The 20,331-nt window shown below is 39.4% G+C and overlaps 1 protein-coding gene across 1 annotated transcript in view; it reads right to left on the bottom strand.

Moving 5' to 3' along the window:
• The window catches only part of MICU3 (mitochondrial calcium uptake family member 3), a 93,231-nt gene extending 81,797 nt beyond the window's left edge, over window positions 1-11,434 (bottom strand). Inside the window, exons 1-2 of the mRNA XM_070364354.1 lie at window positions 11,253-11,434; window positions 1,266-1,348 (exon numbers count right to left, since the gene is read on the bottom strand). The gene's annotated coding sequence lies outside the window, so the exon portion shown is untranslated. The remainder of the gene's footprint in view (window positions 1-1,265; window positions 1,349-11,252) is intronic.
• Window positions 11,435-20,331: the final 8,897 nt, after the last annotated feature.

Genomic DNA, 20,331 nt, shown 5'->3' with positions numbered 1-20,331 from the left:
ACCATAAAGAAGGCTGAGCACAAAAGAACTGATGCTTTTGAACTGTGGTGTTGGAGAAGACTCTTGAGAGTCCCTTGGACTCCAAAGAGATCCAACCAATCAATCCTAAAGGAAATCAGTCCTGAGTATTCATTGGAAGGACTGATGCTGAAGCTGAAACTCCAATACTTTGGCCACCTGATGCGAAGAACTGACTCACTAGAAATACTTTGGCCACCTGATGCTGGGAAAGATTGAAGGCAGGAGGAGAAGGGGATGACAGAGGATGAGATGGTTGGCTGGCATCAGTGACTCGATGGACATGAGTTTGAGTAAGCTCCGGGAGTTGGTGATGGACAGGAAAGCCTGGAGTGCTGCAGTCCATAGGATTGCAAAGAGTCGGACATGACTGAGCGACTGAACTGAACTGAACTGAATGGAATTGTTCTTTCTTAAAGCCACTAAAAGTGATAAACAGAAAAGTCCTCTATTACATGAAACAAATGTGTCTATTTCAGGATGCTGTGTCTGTGTTTCTTTTACTTTCAGCCTGTTGGGTTTATGTATTCAGTACCGTAAGGAAAACTCTGTGCTGGGTCCTTGTTTTATCACCAAGATTCCTTCAATTTCTGCTTCCTCTGAATTCTGAAAATTTCAACAGAAGCATTTATTCTCTGCATATATAATCCAGTTCTTCTTCTGGCATTGTTTACTTTGATCTAAATACAATTTGTGGATTTTCTCATAAATTTCTCACATGGCCTAATAGCAGAGTTCTTGGACAGACTGATGAATTTTTATTAGATGCATATTAAAAGCCAAGTAGGTATAAAAAGAATTAGGGAGGTAATACAATAAGGTATTACAGATAAGAAACATGACAGAAATTCTCTACCTAACATGATTTCAGATATATATATCTAACTCTATATAATTTCTCTCTAGTTAAAAAAAATTTATAGAGTTCCTGAAAGCCATTTCTTTGGCTCAAAATCAAGTTCTGCTGTGAGAGTTGCTGGGTTTAGTAGGTTCTCCAAATACTCAGAAGGCTTTGGGTAAAAGGTCTCTCTGCATGCAGAAGTTATTCTATTTATAGCTTTCCTTCCTACCTCCCTCCTAAAAGCTGTGGTGGTGCTGATTTAGTCACTAAGTTGTGTCTGACTCTTTGTGACCCCATGGACGGTAGCCCACCAGGCTCCTCTGTCCATGGGGATTCTCCAGGCAAGAATACTGGAGTGGGTTGCCATTTCTGCCTCCAGGGGACCCTCCCAACCCAGGGATGGTACCTGTATCTCCTGTGGCTCCTGAATTGTTAAGCAGATTCTTTATCACCCAGCCACCTGGGAAGCCTTCTTTGGAGACTCTTTTCCTACAAAATAATGGAATATAGGTGATCACCTTCTGAACCCATGAGCCTAATTAACCAAAACGCTCCAAGCTTATTAGTAAACCGAATAGAAATACTTTCTTCATAGCATTTTTCATATGTCATTTCCCTTCTCAACCCATGCTGCTGTGCTGTGCTTGTTCTCTCAGTCATGTCAGACTCTTTTTGACCCCATGGACCGCAGCCCGCCAGGCTCCTCTGACCATGGGGATTCTCCAGGCAAGAATACTGGAGTGGGTTGCCATGCCCTCTGCCAGGGGATCTTCCCAACCCAGGGATGGAACCCAAGTCTCCCACATTGTAGGCAGATTCTTTTACCGTCTGAGCCACCAGGGAAGCCCTTCAAAACCCATAATTGCCCTACAGTTGCTTTTTTCTTTCCAATTACAATTCCATCCCATGACCCAATTATTTTCACCTTTTAATACTTTTAAAATTGCAAACAAAATGAGTGACTTTTAAATTTTGAAAATGTGATATTTAAGTGTAATATGTGTCATGCCTAAGAAGAAATGTCCTGTTTAATAAAAACTCCTATTAAAAAAAATCCTGCTTGTCTAGTTTTATTCATTCTGAGCACTAGAATCTTGACTGGTTGGAAGAGGAGCAATTATATCTGAGATCCTACATCAGGGCAGATGAGCCCCGCCCCCACCCTCAGGCCTACTCAATTCTGACAGAGGGAGGCCACCAGCCAAAGGCTGCACCAAGCCACTGCTCTCTTGGGAAAGTGGTCCTCATCTTCAGTGCTGTTTTCCTTGGGGGAATAATTGGCAAAGTCAAAAGAGAAAGTGATGGGAAAGTATGTTCTGTGGAGTTGCAGCCTTTTCTTGGTCATTTGTCTTCAGAGAGCCAGCCTCTGGGAGCCTACAACTTTATTCCCCAGCATCCAGAGCCATGGAAACCCATTTATGGAGGGTGCTAAGGATTCTTTTTCTATTGTGACCAGCTTCCACTGCCAAAGACAGGTTGATAATGGTTTGCACTCTGACCTCTCCCCTTGGTCAAAGTAAAGCCTCCTAGCTCCATGAAACCAGATCATCTACTTAGTCCAACTGCTTGCACATAGTAGGACTTCAACAAATGTTTATTAAATGAAGAAGGGAATTTATTATTGTTGTGAGGGGTAGGGGGAGAGGCTAAGATAGGAAGGTGAATTAGGAGACAAGAAAATAAAGTAGGTCATCTGATGCTAAAAAAGTTGATAAAGTAAGCAACACATCCTAAAATATAATTAATGCAAATAGAAGGATAAAAGGAGAAAGCAAGAGGTTGGCATGGAAAGGTTGTGGTCATGACGAAGGGCAGATTCAGAAACAAATTTTGTGATTTGAAGCCATCCTCTTACATACTGTAATTTGGCACAATCTAGCAACATTTAGTGGAGAAGGCAATGGCACCCCACTCAAGTACTCTTGCCTGGAAAATCCCATGGATGGAGGAGTCTGGTGGGCTGCAGTCCATGGGGTCGCTAGGAGTCGGACACAACTGAGCGACTTCACTTTCACTTTTCAATTTCATGCATTGGAGAAGGAAATGGCAACCCACTCCAGTGTTCTTGCCTGGAGAATCCCAGGGACGGGGGAGCCTGGTGGGCTGCCGTCTATGGGGTCTCACAGAGTCGGATACGACTGAAGCGACTTAGCAGCGGCAGCAGCAACATTTAGAGCCTTAAAGCAGTAAGCTTCTACTTGGTTCTTTTCTGTACTCTGAGAAATTCCAGCCCGCTCCATGGACAAAGTTCAGTGACTTGACCTTGATACTTTCCTTTTGTTCTTACATGTCTCACTGGTGACACCACCAAGCTGTCAGTGGTATACATTTAAATACCTAACATCAAGACCAGTAATAATATTATTTTGACCATTACATTTGACCTATCTGATTTGTGTAATTTCTGGTTTTATATAAGTTCCATGATCTTTGCTGATAGTGTATCACCGTTCAATTCTTATTGTCTTTATCCTCCATTTGGTGGCAGGGACATCTTTTTTTATGTCTTTTGGAAACAAGGACTAGTAAAGCTGGCTGCCTGAAACATGTGAGCCCTTTCTCAATAGTCCAGTTCTCATGCCTGATAGTAATTAAAGTTTTCAAGCCCACAAAAAGCGGTCTTCTAGTGAAGAATGGCCTCTGAGTAATATATCCATCATCCATTATGCAAGCATGACACTTGGGTAAGAAAACAAATACCATCTTTTTAAAAGTATTGGCTGTAACTACTAGAGTTTAGCATATGCATATGCTATGACCCATTAATTTCACTCCTATATGAAATATTCAACAGCAATGAGTATTTATGTGCATCAAAAGACATATAGAGGAATATTTGTAATTGGCCAGAAACTACAAAGTATTCATAAGTTCATCAACAATGTCCTGAATTTTTAAAAATTGTGATATAGTCACAAAATTGACTGCTGTATAGCAGTGAAAATTACTAAAATGCAGCTCCATGTAATTACATGGTTCAAAGAAGGCAGGCACAACAGAACTGTGTTATTCTATTTATAATGTTCAAACACAACAACATATAAACATATACATGTGGTGTCAGAAATCATGATGGTGGTTTCTTTGGGCACAGGGTAGTGACTGACAGTGGAAGAAGGGGGGTCCTAGAGTTCTGTTCATGTTCCGTTCCTTGATGTGGGTGCTGGTTAAACAAGGATATTCCCTCTGCGAAAATTCCTAGAACTATCCAGTTACAATGGCTAATTGTATATCATTTTAATGCATATAATACTTCAACAAAAAGTTTATATATTAAGTCAGTGCAAACTTAACTGCGGTTTTGAACTGTGAATTTTAAATCATTATCAGTTCAGTTCAGTTCAGTCGCTCAGTCGTGTCCGACTCTTTATAACCAGGCTCAAACACACCTTTATTAATCAAAACAGGAACCATTACAATCAACACATTTTTGCCAATGAGAAAATAAATTAGTTTATCCCTGTACTGTAAAAATCCATGCTTCAAGATTCGACAAACTCTTGGAATATTTCTGCCTCCTGCTGGTTGTGGAAGCATTTCTTCTGCAAAAAGTTGTCGAGATGCTTGAAAAAATGGCAGTCGGTTGGCAAGAGGTCAGGTGAATATGGTGGATGGGGCAAAGTTTAATAACCCAATTTATTCAACTTTTGAAGCTCTGGTTGTGCAATGTGCGGTCAGTCATTTTTGTGGAGAAGATTGGGCCCTTGCTGTTGATCAATGCTGGCTGTAGGTGTTGCAGTTTTCAGCGCAGCTTATCAATTTGCTGAGCATACTTCTCGGATGTAATGGATTCATGGGGATTCAGAAAGCTTTAGCAGATCAGATGGGCAGCAGACAACCAAACAGTGACCATGACCATTTTTTGGTGCAAGTTTGGCTGTAGAAAGTGCTCTGGAGCTTCTTCTTGGTCCAACCACTGAACTGGCCATCGCTGGTTATCCACTTTTCATTGCATGTCACAATCGATCGAGAAATATTTTGTTGTTGCTATGTAGACTGAGCAAAGACAGTGCTTCAAAACAATGATTTTTTGATTTTCAGTCAGCTCATGAGGCACCTGCTTATTGAGCTTGATCTTTCCAATTTGCTCCAAATGCTAAATGACTGTAAATGGTTGTTGTTGAGTTCTTTGGTAACCTCTTGTGTAGTTTTAAGAGGATCAGTTTCAATGATCCTCTCAATTGGTTGTTGTCAACTTCCCATGGCCCACCACTAGGCTCCTCATCTTCAAGGCTCTTGTCTCCTCTGCAAAATTTCTTGAACCACCACTGCACTGTATGTTCATTGGCAGTTCTTGGGTCAAATGTGTCATTAATGTTGTGAGTTGTCTCTGATGCTTTATGACCCCTTTTGAACTCAAATTTTAAAATTGCTCAAATTTGCTTTTTGTCTAACATCATTTCCATAGTCTAAAATAAATATAAAATACACTGCAAGTAGAAGTTATTAACAAAAAAGCATAAAGTGAGAAATGCACATTAAAATGATGTCTAACATAAACATATGTGTTTAAGAATGTATTCCAATATCAAATGGCAAAGTTTAACAGTGAAAAACTGCAATTACTTTTGCACCAATCTAATAAAAAAATAGATTTTCTTCCTAATGCTCTTGAATGATATGCTACTTACTATGGTGTGTTAAAACTTGCTTAGTTATGTACTATGTGACTTAAAAGAAATTGAGATTATAAAGCATTAAGAGGAAAAATTGATTGAAGAATTGGAAACTAACAGAAAAGGTAGATAATCTTGATACAGCCTAAAGAGATTTTTTTTAGCATCTATAATGATATCTTCTGTTTAATTGTTTTAAACTTTTCAGTTTGTAAGGAAGTATAGCTAAATAACAGTGCTGTGATAGTTTCAGGTGTGTAGCAGAGCGACTCAGCTATACATATGCATGTATCCATTCTCCCCCAAACTCCCATCCCATCCATAGCCTAAAGAGATTGAATGAAGGAGCATCTTAAAAAGTGTTCTAATAAAAACAAAAAGTGTTTTAGTACCTGAAAATCCTTAAGAAGCTGCTCATGAACTATTTTCCTTATCTAGTAAGGAAAGGTATTTTAAGAAACAATCTAGTGTTTTATCTTCTTTGACTTCCAGCACTCTCTCCTGTGAGATGTCCATATGGACAGGCTCAGTAGGTACCTGGTGGTAGGGCCTAGTGCAACCAGCATATACCCTCATCTCTGGCTCGAACCCCAGACTGTCAGGTGTTGGATGGGAAATTGTTTTAAGGGCAGATAACCAAACAGAAGGGCAGCCTTCAGAACAGATGGAAAGCTCAGCACCAAGAGGGAACCATTAGAGAAATCAAGCATAGCATAAGGTAAGTCTGTGTATGTACGTGCAGAAGCTTAGCGGGACAGCAAACCAGTCTCATTTCTTGCCAGCTCCAGTTGATCTTTACGTGTTCCCCAGAACACTGTGCTGAGCAACATTTTCAGACCAGGTCCAGAATTTCCAGTAAATAACACCAGAGTGTCTCTAGTTGAAAACAGGAGGACATCTGGATCCTGCCTACTTAAAGCTCTCTTTAAACACCCACAGTCAGGCCTGAAGCATCTTGGTACAACCTTCGGACTTAAAATCCATGAAAATGTGCACACATTTAATTTTTTTCTGATGAGTGAAAAAATTAAATAATTTTCTCTGGGTCACGCAACCAGAACTCGAGCCTTTATATTCTGCCCTCCACCTACATAGTTTCTGTATTGCAATCAGAAACTAAGAATTTAAGACAATTTCTCTTAAGATGCACTAATTTGTGAACAGTAGAATAGAAATTGCATTCGCTCAAATAAGAGATATTCTTTATGGATAAAATCCACATCCAACTGGGGAAAAGTGGTACCATGAGATAAAAGTGGTACTGTAAGTATGTAAGTAAGTGAGGTAATCAGGTAGGCTCTACAAACCCACATAGTAAGAGTTCAAGGACATTTATTCTAACATACTGCTGTGACCATGTCACAGTCTAATTTCATCAGTCTCTATGAATCTTAGTTCAGAGCCTAAAGAGAAAACGTTCATTTTGTCTAGCCTAGAGGGGCTTTATATTTTAGTTAGTTCCTTACTCTAATACTGATCTGCTGTGCCTGGAATGAAAGAGGTGGAGTCACATGTAGGAACGGTTTTTGGAAAATGCAGGAATTGCTTTTCTTAGACAGCTCAGTGTGCAGGCTCCTGTGCTGTACTGGTAAAAGTTTAACCGCTGGTTCTGGGGTAGAAGGCAGGAGAGCCCTGATTTGTAGTGTTTACAGATTTCCACAGTATAAATACTCCCACCATGGCTGATTTCAAGCTACCAACATGACATTACCAGTGGTAGAGTTGTAAGAAGATGCACAGTAGCACCACATTATATAGAATTTGCGTGATACACATATCAAAGAGGTAATAGGAATAGTAAAATAATTGGGGAGTGATGAGTTTCTAGCACTTACTGCTTTTGATTTTAATATAATTTATCTACTTATAAATTTATATAACATTTTAAAATAATGCCTCTTACAACTTGGCTCACTAAATGCCTGAAAATGTAACAATCAGTTCTTTTGAGCTTGAGCAAGCAGGCTGCAGAACACTGCTACCGGGTATTTAAAGATTACTATATCCATTAAGGGGGGCTTCCCAGGTAGCTCAGAGGTTAAAGCATCTGCCTGCAATGCGGGAGACCTGGGTTCAATCCCTGGGTCAGGAAGATCCCCTGGAGAAGGAAATGGCAACCCACTCCAGTATTCTTGCCTGGAGAATCCCATGGACGGAGGAGCATGGTGGGCTACAGTCCACGGGGTCACAAAGAGTCAGATACAACTGAACGACTTCACTCACTTCACTCACTATATCCATTAGGGAGTCTGGGAGATCTTGAAGATCAGTGTTTGACACCAGAAAGAAACAGAACAGGAAGGATGTACTGTGTAGAACAGGGAACTCTACTCAGCGCACTGTGGTGACTTGAATGGGAAAGAAATCCAAAAGGGAGGGGATATATGTACATGTATGGCTGATGCATTTTGCTGTACAGTAGAAACTAACACAACATTGTAAAGCAAGTATACTCCAATAAAAATTAATTAAAGTAATTTGAAGGATGTAAATAAAAATACGAACACAGTATGGGGAAAAATAGAAGGACACAAAACTAACCCCCAAAAAATCAGGATTAAGAATTTGCCTTTATCCACAAATGGCAAGTGAATTTACCCATCCTTTAATCAAGAAGAGGGTTAGAGACTTCCCTGGCAATCCAGCAGTTAAGATTCCACACTTCCACATGCAGGGGCCGTGTGTTCAACCCCTGGTTCCTGCCTGCTGTGAGGTGTGGCCAAAAAATAAAACTAAAATTAAAAAAAAAAGAAGAGGGTTAACAACCTTCTCTTTCTTCTTGGGGTTGTTAATTGTTTTCAATCAACCTGCATATAGATATTACTATGGAATTATTTTTATTCTTTCCTATTAGTTCTATTTGTTTTTCCAAAGAGTTGGAGTTAAAGAATCATCTCAGGTATGGATGAGTACAACTGACTACTTATAACCAAATAAAGACTATTTTTGTTTTGAATTTGCAGCTACTTAGATGAAAAGCATTGCATTAACAGCTGATACCAAATAGGGACAAACTTCATTCGATATTGACAGGTTGTTAGGTCTTGCTGTATGCTAATATTAATCTTTAGGTTTGAATAAAATATGTTATCTCAAATTTAAAACACCACAATATAATATACCTAAACAATACTTGAATTTATTATGTTTAAAATTCAAGGGTTTTGTTCACAAGAAGGTATTCACTCTTAAACCAAAGTAATAATCAAGTGGTTTTGGTCACTATGTAGTATCTTTTTATGTTAGAATAAATCAGTTTGCCTCAAACACTAGAGATTAATCTAAAAACAAAATGTCTCAAAATATGGGTGTTCATAAATTTCTTGGCAACTGAAGCATATCAAAATTCTTGTGCTTTGAAAATGATTGTTTTTTTTTTTTTTTTTTCAGGATTGTCTCAAATCTTGTGCTCAGGAACCTGTAAACCTCAGACCACCACATCAAGGGAAATAAAGCAAACCTTTCACTTGGTGACAAGACTTTATAGAACATCACTACACAAGTTGCTCTAAGATCATCATGCAGGTGCAGGGGGCTCCTTGAACAAATTATTCAAGAATAAGGAGGTCTGTTCCTTCATCCTTCCAGTGTTATACAAGAAAACAATGTTTGATTAGAATTTCATTGTGTGCAGTATTTGTTTCAGGGCATATGCTTTGATCAAAATCTATGTAATGGAAGCCTGTGTTCTATGATATCGAGAATTAATCATTGAACTCTTGACTATGGTTAAATATAATAATTACACTCACTTACTTATTAAACACCTATGAGCCTGTGAAGAGTTTGTCTCTAAAGTGAATTTTAAATAAAGAGGAACATCAAACAGTGATAAAACCAACATATGAAACTCAAGGTCATTATACAAACCAGGTGCTTTCTCAAAGTGAGAATGAATCAAATTAAGAAAGAGAAACAGCCAGAAGTTGAACAGATGTAGTAATTCATCATTTTTAGTCTCTTAAAAGTAGAAACAAATGAGAAATAAATTTCAGAACACGGTGTGAAGATTCCTTTTTTCTCATTTCTCATTTCTCATGTAGGTTAAAATTAAATTTCCTTCTAATCTTTCTCTGATAATTGTGTCTGATTGATATAACATCCAAGTGGAAGAGGCCACCAGGCAGTCAGAGATGTGAAACCGGAGAGAGATTTTAAAAGTGGTACCACTATGCAGCTTTGTGTTGAAACTTAGAGTTTTAAATGTTATTTTAATTAAAAATAACATACTTTAAAAGAAAGTTTATATATACTGTAAGTGGATTATGTTAGAGTCAAAAATTATAAAATTATGTGATATTTACATAATAATGGTAGCTTGCAGATACATCTAAAGAAATACTGTGTTGTGTTTAAGAGCACTTCAGAAGTTGGAAGTGCATGTATAAATATCTTTATGTATACATTTGTTTTGCTAAAATATCAGTATTTGAGTCTCATAACTAGAATCACTCATCTTCTTTACTCTCTAGTTTTAAGGGATGAAGAACTGAAGGAATTCAAAAAAATAGGTTTGTGAAAATCAGTTTATAAAGCAAAGTTACTAAATTCTATCTTCCAGTTAAATTTTACCTTGAAATTTGGATAGAGAATCATAAAATGTTAGGTTGAATGGGGCCATGGGGATAATCTAGTCCAAAACCTGTGTTTTAGAGGAGGAAACTGAATGGATTGTTGTCTTATCAGGAGGAATGCTGTAGTCTGAATTCTGTTTGCTTCCCCTCTTTAACAGGACTCTGCTGGATTCAACTTTCTTCCTGAATGCTTCTCCCATTCCAAGACTGGTTTAGTCTACCCTGCCACCTGCTTTCAATGAAATACCTTGAACTTTTCCATCATAACTGACCCCTCCCCGCCCCCCCCCCCCGCCCCACACACACAGTATAATGTTCTCCTTTACTTGTTTGTTTATCAGCCAATTAGAATGTGGGGGACCAGGGCTCGATCCCTGGGTCGGGAAGATTCCCTGGAGAAGGAAATGGCAACCCACTCCAGTACTTTTGCCTAGAAAATCCCATGGACGGAGGAGCCTGGTGCAGGCTACTGTCCATGGGGTCTCAAAGAGTCGGACACAACTGAGCAACTTCACTTTTACTTTTCAGACTGTAAGGTACAGGAAGATGATGTGGAGATGGTGTTTTGCCATTTAGCAAACACAGACAGTGCTTATTGCATAGTGGAACTTGTGCATTTTTTGAATGAAAGGCAAATAATTGTTTTCATAAAATTATGTAGAAGGCACGCAAATTCAACATGAACAGAAATTTCTAAGGATGTTAAAGATATACATTAAATTGTTCAAAGTTCAGAAACCCGCTATTGAACTACTAGGTTAAAATGATTCCCCTGAATCATATCACATATCACAATCATAACAGCTCACTGAAATACAATATATTATGTTGATAACTTTGAGGAACTTGTAGTGGGTCTGAATTTACTGAAGTCAGTCGTGAAAGGCTGTTGTCTTAACCTTTCATCTCTTATTTTTAAAAAAATACACATAAAGGTTATTTGCTGTTGTGATTGTGTCTTTTTTCTTGTGTATTTTGGTTCATGCAGTTTTATGGGTGATACACTTCTCAAAGAAGAACTGCTCTTTGAAATTTCCTGGCCATCCAGTGGTTGGGGCTCTGCGCTTCCACTTCAGGGGCACAGGTTCGACCTCTGGTGGGTGAACTAAGATCTGGCCTGCCCCGCGACTAGGTCAAAAAAGTCAAATGAAAAAGGAGCTGCTCAGACTACTCTAGAATCCAGTTCCTTGCTGTTTCACTTACTTGGCTCGGCTCCTTGTCCTTGAACTCGTTTCACCATTTCATTGCCAGCGAGAAACGTACAGCCTTGTTTGTAGGAACGGCTTCAGTCAAACACTTTCAGCGTCAACACTTTCACGATGTCCTGACAGCTGCACTGAATCGGCTGAAGCTGCGTTTTATTCCCTATCAGGATTATTGACATTTTCACAACTTTTCCTGGATTTTTTTTCCTTTGCCAAGGACCTCCTCAGAATGGTGCTGTTCTTCTGTTTTCATATTTGGAAATGAGATTCCCATGAGGAATTTACCAACAGCAAACCAGGAGCTGGAGAAGTGAAACTTGGCAGAATTCCTTCCTCTCTGTCAAGGTCCCTCTTGGCCTTATCAAGGGTCTGGCAGTGACTGTGCCCACACTGTCCCCTAGTGGCTGGCCCCACAGTGGGCCCCTCAGGGCCGGGCATCTCCTGTGCCCTGGTGACTGACAGCTCTTTCTCTCAGAATATGGCTTTTATGCCCAGGGGCGATCTTTCAAAGATCTATTTTCTCTTGTGTGCAAGAGAAATATATTTATTGCTCTTGCGTTTTCTGACAGTTTTACATCTTTGAGTAAACATTCTATGACTTAGAACCTTTCTAAGGGGAAATAGAAAAATAAGTTCAAACATCATTGTGTGTACTATAGGTTTCTGAAAAAGTCTTAGAGTACCTGTTGATCAACCAACAGATATTTCTCAAGCTTAAAAGTTTACCAGATACTGTTGTGGGCACTTGTTATACATTCATGAACAAAACAAAGATCCCTGCCCGATGGAGTATATGTTCTAGTATCAGAAAGTATGAGAAGAGCACTATAATGGACTTTTCCTTAGAGTAACATTCAAACCAGGTTACTTGTAAACGTGATGTATTCAATAACTGTACTATTGTGAGCTGTGTTTTTGCATCCAGTGATGTAATTGATATTTGTTTCACCTTCTCTAACTTGCAGTCAGGGTAAGCTGTTAGTGACCACAAGGTGTTATAGCTGGTACCCGCCCCAGGCACTCCTTGCCATACAAATGTGTTACTCGGCTCCCATATGCTAATTTTCTCACTCTACGGTGGCCATTATGGAGAGATTGGTATGTCTTCCTAAGTTCAGTTCAGTCTCTCAGTCGTGTCCGACTCTTTGTGACCCCGTGGACTGCAGCATGCCAGGCTTCCCTGTCCATCACCAACTCCTGAGCCTACTCAAATTCATGTCCATTGCATCGGTGATGCCATCCAATCATCTCATCCTCTGTTGTCCCCTTCTCCCCCTTTCCCAGCATCAGGGTCTTTTCCAACGAGTCGGTTCTTTGCATCAGGTGGCCAAAGTATTGGAGTTTCAGCTTCAGCATCAGTCCTTCCAATGACTATTCAGGACTGATTTCCTTTAGGATGGACTGGTTAGTCTCCTTGCAGTCCAAGGCCTCAAGAGTCTTCTCCAACACCACAGTTCAAAAGCATCAATTCTTCAGCTCTCAGCTTTCTTTATAGTCCAACTCTCACATCCATATATGACTACAGGAAAAACCATAGCTTTGACTAGATGAACCTTTGTTGGTAAAGGTTTTTACCTTCTCTGATTTTTACTATGCTGTCTAGGTTGGTCACAGCTTTTCTTCCAAGGAGCAAGCATCTTTTAATTTCATGGATGTAGTCACCATCTGCAGTGATTTTGGAGCCCAAGAAAATAAAGTCTCTCACTGTTTCCATTGTTTCCCCATCTATTTGCCATAAAGTGATGGGACCGGATGCCACCTTAGTTTTTTGAATGTTGAGTTTTAAACCAACATTTTCACTCTTCTCTTTCACTTTCATCAAGAAGCTCTTTAGTTCTTCACTTTCTGCCATAAGGGTGGTGTCATCTGCATATCTGTCGTTATTGATATTTCTCCTGGCAATCTTGATTCCAGATTGTGCTTCATCTAGCCCAGCATTTCTCATGATGTATCTGCATATAAGTTAAATTAGCAGGGTGACGATATACAGCCTTGAAGTACTCCTTTCCCAATTTGGAACCAGTCTGTTGTTCCATGTCCAGTTCTAACTGTTGCTTCTTGACCTGTGTACAAGTTTCTCAGGAGGCAGGTCAGGGGATCTGGTATTCCTGTCTCTTTAGAGGCAAAAAGCTATGTCTTCCTAAACTCTGTGCCAAAATGCAAGTGGCCTTCCAGTCTTCCCTCCTGGCCACTTTTCCCAATGCTCTGCCCACCAGGGGTGGACACTCACGGCCCCCCTTCTTCAGCATCACTTGCCTGAAGAACTCCTGGGCAAGCGTTGCCTGGGGCCAGGCTCTGGTTCACATTAACAGGCCTAGTTATCTCAGGCCTCTATGGTTGAAAAAATGGATAAATAAAGCTTTAGTACTCTTATCTCATTACTGTGCTTAAAAGACATGAAATTGCAAAATAATTTAAGAAATTACTTTTTCATTTTCTGACTTTTAAAAGAAATGAGTGCATGTATGCCTGCTCAGGCATGTCCAATTCTGCAACCTTGTGGACTGCAGCCTGCCAGGCTCCTCTGTCTATGGGATTCTCCAGGCAAGAATACTGGAGTGTGTTCCCATTTCCTTCTCCACTGGATCTTCCTGACTCACACCCAGGGATTGAACCCGCATCTCCTCCATTGGCAGGTGGGTTCTTTACTACTGAGCCACATAGGAAGCCCAAAGGAAATATAATAATTTATATTATTAATGTTATAAAAGATTAAACACTTGTATCTCCATTCTTGTAATGATGTCTTTTATTTCTAACTAATTCTAGGGAGAAACAATGAACAAACTCATTAATTGTTTAAATTTATTGATTTCCTAAATTTTATAAATAGATTTTCTTATTTGGAAAGGTGTCATTCAAAAAAATCAGATGTCAATTCTATACCCTCCCAAAATATACTTTATTTTTAATATTTATGATTTAATTTTATTACAATAAAATATCCTTTAGTGTTTATATGGCATTATGTTTCAGTAGGCTGAAGCACATTTATATAATTTAAAATACTGTTTCTTTATTTGTTTTTTAGAAAAGTATTTATTTTTATTTATTTATTTGTCTGTGCCTTAGTTGTGGCATGTGGGACTTTTGTTGTGGCATGGGGGACTTTTGTTGTGGCACTGGAACCCTGAGTTGCAGATTGAGAACTCTTAGTCACTAGGATTCAGTTCCCTGACCAGGAATCGAACCCAGGACCCCTCCATTGGTTGCGCAGAGTCTTAGCCACTGGACCACCAGGGAAGCTACTTGTTTCTTTACTTAGAAAATGGAGAAAGGAAAACAAAGAGGCTTAGTGGCATCTGTGGATACATTCATAGTAGTTCAATTCAGTTTAGTTGCTTAGTCATGTCTGACTCTGTGTAAACCAACTCTCTGTAAACTCTCTGTAAAAAACTGCAGGGGGCTCCTGGTTCCATGTCAAGCCTCCCTGTCCATCACCAACTCCCGGAGCTTGCTCAACTCATGTCCATCGAGTTGGTGATGACATGCAACCATCTCATCCTCTATTGACCCTTCTCCTCTTGCCCTCAATCTTGCCCAGCATCAGGGTCTTTTCCAATGAGTTAGTTCTTCATATCAGGTGGCCAGAGTATTGGAGTTTCAGCTTCAGCACCAGTCCTTCCAATGAATATTCAGGATTGACTTCCTTTTGGATGGACTGGTTGGATGTCCTTTTAATCCAAGGGACTCTCAAGAATCTTCTCCAACACCACGGTTCAAAAGCATCAATTCTTTTGTGCTCAGCCTTCTTTATGGATGTGTCCAACACTCACATCCATACATGACTACTGGAAAAACCATAGCTTTGACTAGACAGACCTTTGTTGGCAAAGTAATGTCTCTGCTTTTTAGTAGGCTGTCTAGGTTTGTCACAGCTTTTCTTCCAAGGATCAAGCAGCATCTTTTAATTTCATGGCTGCAGTCACCATCTGCAGTGATTTTGGAGCCCAAGAAAATTAAGTCTCTCACTGTTTCCTTTGTTTCCCCATCTATTTGCCATGAAGTAATGGGACTGGATGCCAAGATCTTCAATTTTTGAATGTTGAATTTTAAGAAATCTTTTTCACTCTCTTCTTTCACTTTCATCAAGAGGCTTTTTAGTTCCTCTTGGCTTTCTGCCATAAAGGTGGCATCATCTGCATATCTGAGGTTATTGTTATTTCTCCCGGCAATCTTGATTCCAGCTTGTGCTTCATCCAGCCTGGGATTTTGCATGATGTACAACCAGTCTATCCTAAAGGAGATCAGTCCTGGGTGTTCATTGGAAAGACTGATGTTGAAGCTGAAACTCAAATACTTTGGCTACCTGATGCGAAGAGCGGACTCATTTGGAAAGACCCTGATGCTGGGTAAGATTGAGGGCAGGAGGAGAAGGGGATGACAGAGGATGAGATGGTTGGATGGCATCACCGGCTTAATGGACATGGGTTTGGGTAGACTCCGGCAGCTGGTGATGGATAGGGAGGCCTGGTGTGCTGTGGTTCATGGGGTCGCAAAGAGTCGGACACGACTGAGTGACTGAAATGAACTGAACTGAACTCTCCATAGAAGTTAAATATGCAGGGTGACAATACACAGTCTTGACATACTCCTTTCCCATTCTGGAACCAGTCTGTTGTTCCATGTCCAGTTCTAACTGTTGCTTCTTGACCTGCATACAGGTTTCTCAGAAGGCAGGTCAGGTGGTCTGGTATTCCCATCTCTTGAAGAATTTTCCAGTTTGTGGTAATCCCACAATCAAAGGCTTTAGTGTAGTCAATTAAACAGAGGCAGATGTTTTTCTGGAATTCTCTTGCTTTTTCTATAATCCAAAGGATGTTGGCAATTTGACCTCTTGTTCCTCTGCCTTTTCTAAAACCAGCTTGAACATCTCCAAGTTCTTGGTTCACGTACTGTTGAAGCCTAGCTTGGAGAATTTTGAGCATTACTTTACTAGCGTGTGAGATGAGGGCAATTGTGTGGTAGTTTGAACATTCTTTGGCATTGCATTTCTTTGGGATTGGAATGAAAACTGACCTCTGCCAGTCTGCTGGCTACAGTTGAGTTTTCCAAATTTGCTGACATATTGAGTGCAGCACTTTCACAGCATCATCATTTAGGATTTGAAATGTCTCAGCTGGAATCCCATCACCTCCATTAGCTCTGTTTGTAGTGATGCTTCCTAAGGCCCACTTGACTTTGCACTCCAGGATGTCTGTCTCTAAGTGAGTGATCACACCATTGTGGTTATCTGGGTCATTAACATCTTTTTTGTATAGTTCTTCTTTGTATTCTTGCTACCTCATCTTAAAATCTCCTGCTTCTGTTAGGTCCAAACCATTTCTGTCCTTTATTTTGCCCATCTTTGCATGAAATATTCCTTTGGTATCTCTAATTTTCTTGAAGAGATCTCTAGTGTTTCCCATTCTATTGTTTTCTCTATTTCTTTGCATTGATCACTGAGGAAGGCTTTCTTATCTCTCCTTGCTGTTCTTTGGAACTCTGAATTCAGATGGATGTATCTTTTCTTTTCTCCTTTGTCTTTCATTTCTCTTCTTTTCTCAGTTATTTTTAAGCCCTCTTCAGACAACCATTTTGCCTTTTTGCATTTCTTCTTCTTGGGGAAGGTTTTGATCACTGCCTCCTTGTTGTCCATGTGTAGAGTCATCTCTTGTGTTGTTGGAAGAGGGTGTTTGCTATGACCAGTGTGTTCTTTTGGCAAAACTCTGTTAGCCTTTGCCCTGCTTAATTTTGTACTCCAAGGCCAAACTTGCCTCTTACTCCAGGTATCTCTTGACTTCCTAATTTTGCATTCCAGTCCCCTCTGATGTAAAGGATGTCACCTTTTGGTGTTAGTTCTAGAAGGTCTTGTAGGTCTTCATACACCCATTCAACTTCAGCCTTTTCAACATTACTAGTCGGTACATCAGAGAAGGCAATGGCACCCCACTCCAGTACTCTTGCCTGAAGAATCCCATGAATGGAGGAGCCTGATAGGCTGCGGTCCATGGGGTCGCTAAGAGTTGGACACGACTGAGCGACTCCATTTTCACTTTTCACTTTCATGCATTGGAGAAGGAAATGGCAACCCACTCCAGTGTTCTTGCCTGGAGAATCCCAGGGACGGGGGAGCCTGATGGGCTGCCGTCTATGCGGTCGCACAGAGTCGGACGAGACTGAAGCGGCAGCAGCAGTTGGTACATAGACTTGGATTACTGTGGTATTGAATGGTTTGCCTTGGAAATGAACAGTGGTCATTCTGTCATTTGATTGCACCTAAGTACTACATTTTGGACTGTTTTATTTACTATAAGTGCTACTCCATTTCTTCTAACATTCATAGTAAGGAGGTAATAAAGCAATAAAAAAAAATAACCATAACTGTTCTTCCTAATCCACTATTTAGTTGCTGCTCCTGGGAGTAACCAAATAAAGTATTGTATATGAGCAGTGGTATCAATTTTTTTTGAAAAAGGTATGTACTTCAGTTTTGCTGGAGAATCAGCTTCTATTGCTCTTTGGGCATTTGAAGCATTATTTGGTGTTGGAAATGGATGTGAAATATTTAACTAAAAATTACAATGTTTTCCCATTAACTAGGTGACAGTTGCAAGATGAAGATGTTTGGTTGAGGTAACTTGGCAAATTCCTTCCAACAGAAGAAAAATAGAAATTACTTTCATACTGTAATTTTGTGATGTATTCAAATGATGACTGAAGACCTTATAAAAGACAAATAAATGATGTAGAGTCATCCAGATGCTGTGGCTACTTCCAAAACATCTTGTATTAGGAGCATATTTCCTTCCAAGCCCTCTCAAAATACTATTGGTGAAAACTTTCATTGATGGAAGCATAAATATCATTTTTTCTGTGCTCCAAATAAGGACCACTATCCCGTAAGTCATCTTTCTCTTCTTGCAGCTTTGAGCAGAACATTGAATTTCAAGTGGCCCCAAACCCAGGGAAGATAGATACTGATTATCTTCATTCTCAAATTACTTAGATGTTGTGTAACTAATGGAACTTCATATGCATTTATCCACATAGTTCCTATAATACTTCTTCACGTTAGACACTATATACTCTATCTTAATTTTATAGAGGAAAAACTGAGCTCCAGGGAGGTAATGTAATTTTCCCAGGGTCTTGTAACTATCGAGTGGCAAATATCTTGCCTGTATCTAGCCAGGTGAACAGGAAAAAAAAAAAAAAAAACAAGGCCAAAATCAAACTGTATTTGTTGTTTATTATTCTTGCTCTTTGTGGTGGAGAAACTGAGAAATGGGGTTGGATTACAATAGTTGACGTTCCTGAACTAAAGAGGCAATGACAAATATATTCAATTTGTGTCAAATTTTCATTCTGCCTAAATTTGATTCCCCAAGTTATATGACTTTGTGGTAAGTTAATACTCTTTTTTCTGTGAATGTTCAATACTATGCACAGGAAGATATCCAACCCCATTCTGCTCAAGGTTTGAAATTTTGTGCAGACTGAGACCTTTCTATGCATATAGTTCAAATTCAGGAATTCTGATTTATCTCAATTACTTTACATAATAGCTGTTGAATTTAGATATTCTCTCCTATAACCAAAGTACTTCTAATATTTGTTATGAACTTTCAAATTTTACCTTAATAATAATGTCATACTTACAGAAAAGTTACAAGAGTACTGCAAAGAATTTCGCATACCCCATATTCACTTTCTTTAACTGTTAACATTTCACTCACCTGCTTTATCTTTTATTTTCTCTTTTTTTGTATATAGTTGTATATACACTTTTCCCGAACTATTTGAGAATAATTTTGCAGCTATCATGTATCTTTATCCATAAAGTTTTATTTTGTATTTCCTAAGACTTTTCTTTATATATTCACAGTAAAACTGTCAAAATGAAGAAAATTAGCATCGATACAATACTATTGTTTCATTCACAGTTCATAGTAACCGTTTCCCCATTGTCTCAATAAAGTCCCTTATGTTGGTTTATTTGTTTCTCTGTTTTAGGCTCCATATCAGGATTATCATTAGATTCAGTTTTCATGCCTCTTTAGTCTCCTTTCATCTGGAGCAGGTTCTCAACCTTTGTCTTCTTGACAAAGCATTTTGGAGGAGTGTAGGCCAGTTGTTTTGTAGACTGTTCCTTATTTGGGGTTTAGCTTATGTCTCTTCATGATTAGATTCAGGATGCATTTTTTACAGTGACATCAAATAAGTGACAAAGTATTCTTCCCAGGATGTCAAGAAGCTCATGGTATTGGTTTGTCTCATTATTCTTGTTTACATTTATTATGTGGTAAAAATAGTTGTTGCTGATGTTTAGTCACTCAAATGTGTCCAACTCTTTTGTGATTCCGTAGACTGTAGCTCGTCAGGCTCCTCTGTCCATGGGATTTCCCAGGCAAGAATACTGGAGTGGATTGCCTTTTCCTTCTCCAGGGGATCTTCCCAACCCAGGGGTTGAGCATCTCCTGCATTGGAGGCAGATTTTTTACTGCTGAGCCACTGGAGAAGTCCCGGTTAAGACAGGGTTTACTACATTAATCCATATAATGTTATTATTTTCTCTTTATGGTCAAGAAACAATTTGTAAGAGGATATTTGAGACTACATAGATAGCCTCTTCCAGGATTTGAAATAGCTCCACTGGAATTCCATCACCTCCACTAGCTTTGTTCATAGTGATGCTTTCTAAGGCCCACTTGACTTCACATTCCAAGATGTCTGCTCTAGGTGTGTGATCACATCATCGTGATTATCTGGGTTGTGAAGATCTTTTTTGTGCAGTTCTGTGGATTCTTGCCACCTCTTCTTAATATCTTCTGCTTCTGTTAGGTCCATACCATTTCTGTCCTTTATCGAGCCCATCTTTGCATGAAATGTTCCCTTGGTATCTCTAATTTTCTTGAAGAGATCTCTAGTCTTTCCCATTCTGTTGTTTTCCTCTATTTCTTTGCATTGATCACTCAGGAAGGCTTTCTTTGCCTTGATCACTCCTTGCTATTCTTTGGAACTCTGCATTCCAATGGGTATATCTTTCCTTTTCTCCTTTGCCTTTCTCTTCTTTTCACAGCTATTTGTAAGACCTC

Source organism: Bos mutus, chromosome 27 (assembly GCF_027580195.1).
Source record: "Bos mutus isolate GX-2022 chromosome 27, NWIPB_WYAK_1.1, whole genome shotgun sequence".
NCBI lineage: Eukaryota > Metazoa > Chordata > Mammalia > Artiodactyla > Bovidae > Bos > Bos mutus.
Note: the sequence above shows the minus strand (reverse complement) of the source record. Positions and strands in the feature narration are given on the sequence as shown.